The sequence below is a fragment of the Topomyia yanbarensis genome, chromosome 2 (genome assembly GCF_030247195.1).
Source record: "Topomyia yanbarensis strain Yona2022 chromosome 2, ASM3024719v1, whole genome shotgun sequence".
Taxonomy (NCBI): Eukaryota; Metazoa; Arthropoda; class Insecta; order Diptera; family Culicidae; genus Topomyia; species Topomyia yanbarensis.
In genome coordinates, this window is record NC_080671.1 from 12,712,611 (window position 1) to 12,719,842 (window position 7,232).

Sequence of the window (7,232 nt, forward strand, 5' to 3'; positions counted from 1 at the left end):
TTCCGTCTAATGCTCCTTGTTGAAAAACATGCTCATATCATAAACCACGCCTACCAACTGCTTCTCGTTAGGCTAGCTGCCGCTGCAGCGTTGTTATACCTAAATATTAGCAACACCAATCCAAGTTTAGATTCAGTTGTGTGCGTATCCTATAAGACAGAAAGCTCTTAAGAAACGATAAAATGCTTTTATAGCACTGATTGATCCCCACTCTTCAACTTGGGGGTATAGCTCAGTGGTAGAGCATTCGACTGCAGATCGAGAGGTCCCCGGTTCAAACCCGGGTGCCCCCTCAATTTTTTTAAAGTTGGTCACTTGATTTTAACTATATAATTACAAAAAATATTTAATTTTATTACTAGATATCAGTAGCATAAAAATGAGGTTCCACCGAGATTTGAACTCGGATCGCAGGATTCAAAGTCCTGAGTGCTAACCGTTACACCATGGAACCGATGTGTTGCCCAATTTTGCACATAAAGGAAAAAAACTAATTCCCTAGAAAAACGAATGTTAAGGGTTAAATACCGATACACATGATACATCAGTTTCCGTCAACCTATCAGACCGTCAACGGTCCGTTAGGGATTGGTTGAGTAAATTTAACATGTACGCATTCACACGTTATTTTTTCTTAATGTGTACACGTGCACTTTAAACAGACTGTCCCCGCCTCGCTCGCTACAGAAAACAATCACTCTCCAGCAGACTTCTAAAACGGGGTGTTAATACTTGGTGTTACCATTTCCACCGAAAACACTGAAGCCGACCAGAATGCCCGGTCGGTTTAGCTGTGGGAACAATCTGATTATTGTTTTACGGCCAATTTCTTCACTTGAATAATAACCGGTTTTCTGTTAACTGGAAACCAGCTATCTGAAAAATCGATTTTCATCCAGTGAAGGAATTGGCCATTGCAGTAGTAATCAATCAAAGCATAACAATATTTGTGAAAAATCAGAACTGTGAATATTGACACCAACAACCTCTGGTTGCTATAAAGATAAATTATAGCACAATTTATTCGTTCTAAAAAGATAAACCACTATTGCCCTAGAAACGATTTCATCCAACGGTTCCATGGTGTAACGGTTAGCACTCAGGACTTTGAATCCTGCGATCCGAGTTCAAATCTCGGTGGAACCTCTTTTTTCTTGTTTTTTTTATATTTGTTGTTTTTTATATTTATTGATTCTCAAGTATACATACTTCCTGCACGTTTTACAGTTCAAATTATTTCGTAAATACTGACATCCTGTGTACAAGTTTCCACTCACCTAAGGAGCTCAAAGTTTTTTTTAACGAAGAAACAACGGGACAGAGTTAATGGCTTTTTGGAAAATAAAATCGATTAAGCCACATCGATTTGTTTAATTAGAAAATCATAATGTTGTCAAACATTTAATCGGAAAAGATCGGATGTTTAAAATTTTTCGTTCCTACTTAGTGAAGTTAAACCGGAAATAAGCCGGAATTCTGACTGGTTCTAGTTGGTATCCCAGCTCCACTGACACAACCGATTCTAATTAGAATCGGTTGCGTCACTGAAGCTGGAATACGAACTAGAAACGGCCAGCATTCCGCCTCATTTGCCAGCTGAACTTTACTGGGTAATGGAAATTTTGAAAGAAAAATGCAGATTATACCAGATCCCTGTTTCAATTCAATAAAATCGATGTTGTCGAACATCGAACCGAAAATTGACACCTCTGCTCGAAATTACAAACTGCATTCCACTACACCGCTGGTATCGAAATCGGCCATAGTAAAATAGATCGATTTTGAAAAAATTGCATTGATGTCGCCCATCTATATTTATAACGCTCATAACGCTAAATTGATATTGTTTCGAGTAATTTTTTTTCCGCAGATTTCTTGATTTTCACTGTGGTAAGTGTTGTGTATTATACAGCAGTGGCGTAGCTAAGGGGGGGTTTTGGGGGTTAAAACCCCCTCCAAACCAAAATATTTGAATTGAAGAAAAAAAGTTTGATGCTGACTAGTTTGTTAAATATTTAAATAATAATTTCGGAAGTTTATTATCTGTTCATTACATTGAGAACCAAATGTTTTAAACGTTATGGGGACTTTTTGTAAATTGTGAGAATGGGATCTTGTAACTAATATTTTAGTGAGGATCCTATAGTTGATAAATCATGTAAATATCAAGCAAAATAGCTCAATAAAAACGCCTACATAGAAACTGATGAAAAGTGGCGTTTTATGCTTGTCTCTAACAGGTCAAAATCGGTTTTTATGTGCATTTATATAAAGTGCCACTAGCTAAAATTGGTAATAAAAAAAATTAAAATTTTTCGCGTTTTTCGCTATTTATGATGTACATTTGGGTATCGAATTGAATGGCGACAAGATTCCATAATTTGGAAACCCTCAGCTTTTGGAGGTTTAGTATTTAGCACTTTAGCAGCATAATTTTATTGATTAATTTTTCCAGTTGGATGCATTACAAACTGCAATCAAATTTAGTTCGAGGCTTAGTGTCTTCAGCAACATTTTCAAGAATGTTATTGAAAATAGCTTGGTTGAAGATATGAATGCAACCCGTATTTGTGCATTATAGGCCATATTTCACTACGAATTCCCTTACTAACGGTTATAGGCGGCAACAAGGAATATGGGAGAACACCTTGTAGATGACTTTACTATCCTAGTATGTAAAAGTGACTTCAACGCCACCTTGGTCAAATTTAACTTTTTCTTATATATACTGAAAAATATACTGGATGGCGTTTACGTCACCTTTGCATACAAGGGCAGTTCAGTAATGTGATTAATCGGTAATTAGTTGCAAAAATCCCGCTTAACACAATTTTTATAGATGGGGCATACTACTCCCTACATCCTATACTTTGGTAAAATTTCCTGCTTCCAGATCTTCAAAAGCACCCAATGGAGTGCTCTAGTCAATTCCTGTACTCTGTGTTTGAGTAGCTCACTTGACAGTTGATCATTGCCAGCGGTTCAACCGTCCTATTTTTTCATGAATCTTAGGTAGATCCGGAATCTGTCGTCGACTGCGCGCGTGTACAAGCTGATTCTTGCAATACTCTTGTCGTTTACTGCTTCGCTATTTAGGTGTTCGTCATAATATACTTATCAATCGTGAGATTTCTACACAAATAATGTGTACACCTCATAAGGTGTGCAGACTATCCTGTGCGATAACCGGTTTATACAATGCCCCCGGCCTATCAGGATCTTTATGTCACCGATGACGAGTTTAACATTCCGCCATAGGCAGCTATCATAGACATGCTCCAGCTGCGCATAAAATGCATCTTTCTCGGCTTCGTGAGGTCAATGCACATTGATAATGCTCTAGTCGAAGAAATGGCCTTTGATCCACACTACACATATCCTTTCGCTGATCGTCTGCCACTTGATCACGCGTTGGCGCATTTTGCCCAGCTCTTGTGCCGTCGCTCAATCCCCGCATTTCCACACCTTCTGCCTTATCTATCAAAGCTCATCCAATGCTACGGTTTCGAAGTTGCGAGTTTTCAGCTCATGCTTTTGTTAGTAAAGTGGTGTTTTTTGAGCCACTAGTTGAACTTGACCTAACCTGTCTCGTAGTCCGCCACCCAACATAACTGGCACCTGCGACAGGTATTTAGTTCTGCTACGGTAGGGTTATAGCGCCCATGCCCGCTCACACCATCCCATTTCGCTATTACTGCAGAACACGGTAGTAACCAGTCGATCGCGGCCTACAGATTAAATGTCATCAATAGACCCGCCAACATTTTTGAAAAATCTAAGATTTTCGTCAAAACCCCCTCCAAACCAAATTTCTGGCTACGCCACTGTTATACAGTAATTTGCATCAGTAGGACCTCGGAATTATTTTCACGATAATGTTCTTAGAAATCACTTACCTAGTTATGTGTGAGGGAGGGAGTGATTGTTTTAATCAGGTTCCGCCATTTAGTCCTTTTTTTTAAATGATTTTTGATGCGGATGTCTTTCGAAAATGTGAACTTTTGATATTTACGTGCGTTGAACGAATGGTAGTCGGACTAAGTAGTGAACAAATTACTGAAGTGTGCCACAATTTTAAAGTTAACTGCAAATTTTATCTGGACTCTTTCAGTATTTGGTAAGTCAAATCTTTTTTTAAAATCTGATTTGTCGCTTTGTACTTTCTATCATCATCACCGAATCGTCCGAAATATCAGATTTTCCTGGGTCTTGCAGAAATATGTATATTTTTCATTCGCTTAACCCTAGAACGGTTTTGTGGGGTACACTTGGTCGGTATTAAGTCAGACCGGACTAAGTGACAATATATTGATTTTGAGAAAAACGAGTTTAAAAGTTGAATCGCAGCATCCCTCTAAGAACGGTTGGTTTCAAAATCGTCCAACGAAGGACGTTCGTTGGACCAATTTGGACATCGTCCAAATAACTGTTCAACGAACGTCCATCGTTGGACCCGTGTTGAACGATTTTGAAACAATTTTTTGGACTTCTCAGTGGGATCCTTCACGTTATAATTGGAATTTAAATTTTGCTGTAATTCTTGCTTAGTGTTACATATTTCAAATATGGGAATAGTCAAATGTAGCTGAAAAAATCCTCGATCCAGTGCTACCATTATTTCATTTATTGATGTTTTGCGACATAGTTCGGTCTGAATTAACACCAACCACTTGTACCCCAGAGCTACATATCTACAATCCCAGTTATTCCATTACGGTTTATTTTACCTGCAAGTAATCTTTATCATAAATCAATTTGATTATCGAACTTCCCTCAAAGCAGGTGCAACCTATTTGTTTCACTCTACTAACTTACCAGGCCCCCCTTTTGGGGGGAGGGTAAATGTGTCGGCGTGAAAAAAAAACATTTTTTGCGATTTTTTTCGGAACTTTGGGTGAAGCGAGTTGACCAAAACGTTGGTGCTTTACAATGTATCATTTAAGTAACATTCTGTAATTTTTTCATGCAAAAACTTCGACAAGCGACTCGGTGACGAAGCTTTTTGTAGAACGTCTTTGGGAAAACACGATTTGCGGTGTTAACTGCACTTCAAAAACTATTTAACCGATTTATTTCATACTTTGCATACACATTCTATTGGGGTTTTCGATTGATTGACACCGGTGTAGTGGAGTGCACTGAAACTGCACCGTTTTTGCACTTTCTAGCAGAAGTGCAGAAAACTGGGTATGTTCCATTGACACTTCTGCTAGAAAGTGCAAAACCAGTGCACTCCACTACAAAGGTGTCAATCAATCGAAAACCCCATATGTTTAAAATACCCAACGTTGAGTTTTTGAAATATTTCTTCGATTAAGGGGGTTTTGTACTCATTAAATGGCGAAATTTTTCGTGAGGAATAGCAATTTTTATTTCAAATGAGTAAAAACACGCTTTATTGAAAAATTATTTTAAAAACTCGACGTAGGGGATAGGTATTTTTCTAGAATTGAAATAAATCTTTTTTTCCAGAGAAGTTGTACAAAAAAAGCTTCATCGTCGAGTCGCTTGTCAAAATTATTGCATGAAAAAATTACAGAATGTTATTGAAATGATACAATATAATGCACAAAAGTTTAGATCAATTCGCTTCACCCAAAGTTCTAAAAAAAAATCGAAACAACCACCTTCAAATAATTGTTTTGTTCATGAGTCTTTCCATAAATATACCCCAAAAATACAGCCGGAAAATGAGTCGGAATTTTGGCTAGTATTCGGCTCCAGGTGGTACAACAGATTCTTTGAATAGGGGACCATTTTTTCATTTTAGTTTTGGAAAAAAAGTTGTGACGTTAACCAATAGAATGAATGTGTGTGTCTAATACGCATTATGTTTTATGGTATTCGCCAGGCTGGGTTCGATGCGTACGACGAGTGTCACCTTACTCTTAACAGTCAGATCAGTGCAACGGCTTTGCACTGGGGGGGGGGGGGGGGGGGAGGATAATTACTCACATTCATCGTTTTAGTTATTTTCGTGATTGTGAACGTGTTTCCCGGCAAAGAATCCAAAAGCATCAACCACTTTCGCTGCGGAGGATGAACCGCACGAACATCACTCTCTTCGAACAACCAACGAGAGTGACAGGCAGGTATGACACTTCTGCTAGAAAGTGCAATCCACTACACCGTTGTCAATCAATCGAAAATTCCATTAAGAAATCCGAAATACTTGACCAGTCAGCGTATGAAGGATGCGGTAAAAAATATTCAGAGGGGGCACCCGGGTTTGAACCGGGGACCTCTCGATCTGCAGTCGAATGCTCTACCACTGAGCTATACCCCCTGTACTAACTGCAATTTAAGAATTATTTAAAAAACTTTTCGGTCTAAATTTTTAAACCACTAATGTGTATTGATAGCATTTAAACAGTATTATTCATCATTTCAATGTATATGAGCCTATTATCACCCTAGTCATTCGAAGCATGATTAGGGTGATAATAGGCAAATATACATTGAAATTGGGAATAGTACTGTTCAAATGCTATTTTGTTATTCATATTGGCTCGAGTGAAAGGATGAAAATTGGGGCACTCGTCATGTTAAGGTCAATTTGTTATATTGGTTTTTAGGATTTTACAAAGATATTGAAAATTTATAAGAATTGCATCGATTGGAGGCAGATAAATTAACAAACTAGTGCGGCACCCCACCGCACCTCAAAGTTAATTTTCAATTAATTTACAATTACTTACAAAATATTGTCGAATGACTCAATTACCACCACATAGGGTAAATACCTAATTTTGACCCAATTAGGGAGGGTGTCGCACTATTCTATTGATTACGCAACCTACAATCAATGGAATGCGCATCCTTGATTTGTTCCTAAGAACCAACATAATAACAAAAATTTCCTGAAAATGATGAAATACTTCTTTTCGAGCGCAACGAAAACTCGAATCGAATGCTCCAATTATCACACTACGATTTGAGTCAATGCATTGAACAAAGATGGCACACATTGCTCTAACTCACGACTTCAAATGGGTGGGGCGATAATAGAAATAGGGTGAAAATAGGTGCCATATCGTAATTGACAATTGCTGAAAACGTAATTCTCTACTCTTGCAACGCAACGGTCGTGTGGGTAGGTTCGTCGAACTTTTACCGTTTATTTGCTTGTCGTTAGGACTATTGACACAGTGATCAATCATCAAAAAAGAGGTTCCACCGAGATTTGAACTCGGATCGCAGGATTCAAAGTCCTGAGTGCTAACCGTTACACC

At 38.2% G+C, this 7,232-nt stretch overlaps 5 non-coding genes across 5 annotated transcripts in view; 2 read left to right on the forward strand and 3 right to left on the reverse strand.

Annotated features, from left to right (window-relative positions):
• The first annotated feature begins 221 nt into the window (after nt 1-221).
• Trnac-gca (transfer RNA cysteine (anticodon GCA)) lies at nt 222-293 on the forward strand. The gene has a single exon. It is a non-coding gene; the product is annotated as a tRNA-Cys (tRNA).
• Nucleotides 294-382: 89 nt separating this feature from the next.
• Trnaq-uug (transfer RNA glutamine (anticodon UUG)) lies at nt 383-454 on the reverse strand. The gene has a single exon. It is a non-coding gene; the product is annotated as a tRNA-Gln (tRNA).
• A 620-nt stretch (nt 455-1,074) lies between these two features.
• On the forward strand, nt 1,075-1,146 carry Trnaq-uug (transfer RNA glutamine (anticodon UUG)). Its single transcript has one exon. It is a non-coding gene; the product is annotated as a tRNA-Gln (tRNA).
• Nucleotides 1,147-6,214: 5,068 nt separating this feature from the next.
• On the reverse strand, nt 6,215-6,286 carry Trnac-gca (transfer RNA cysteine (anticodon GCA)). Its single transcript has one exon. It is a non-coding gene; the product is annotated as a tRNA-Cys (tRNA).
• Nucleotides 6,287-7,168: 882 nt separating this feature from the next.
• Trnaq-uug (transfer RNA glutamine (anticodon UUG)) overlaps nt 7,169-7,232 on the reverse strand; it is a 72-nt gene continuing 8 nt past the window's right edge. The window contains exon 1 of the tRNA in view: nt 7,169-7,232. This exon is cut by the window's right edge and continues 8 nt beyond it. This is a non-coding gene — a tRNA (tRNA-Gln).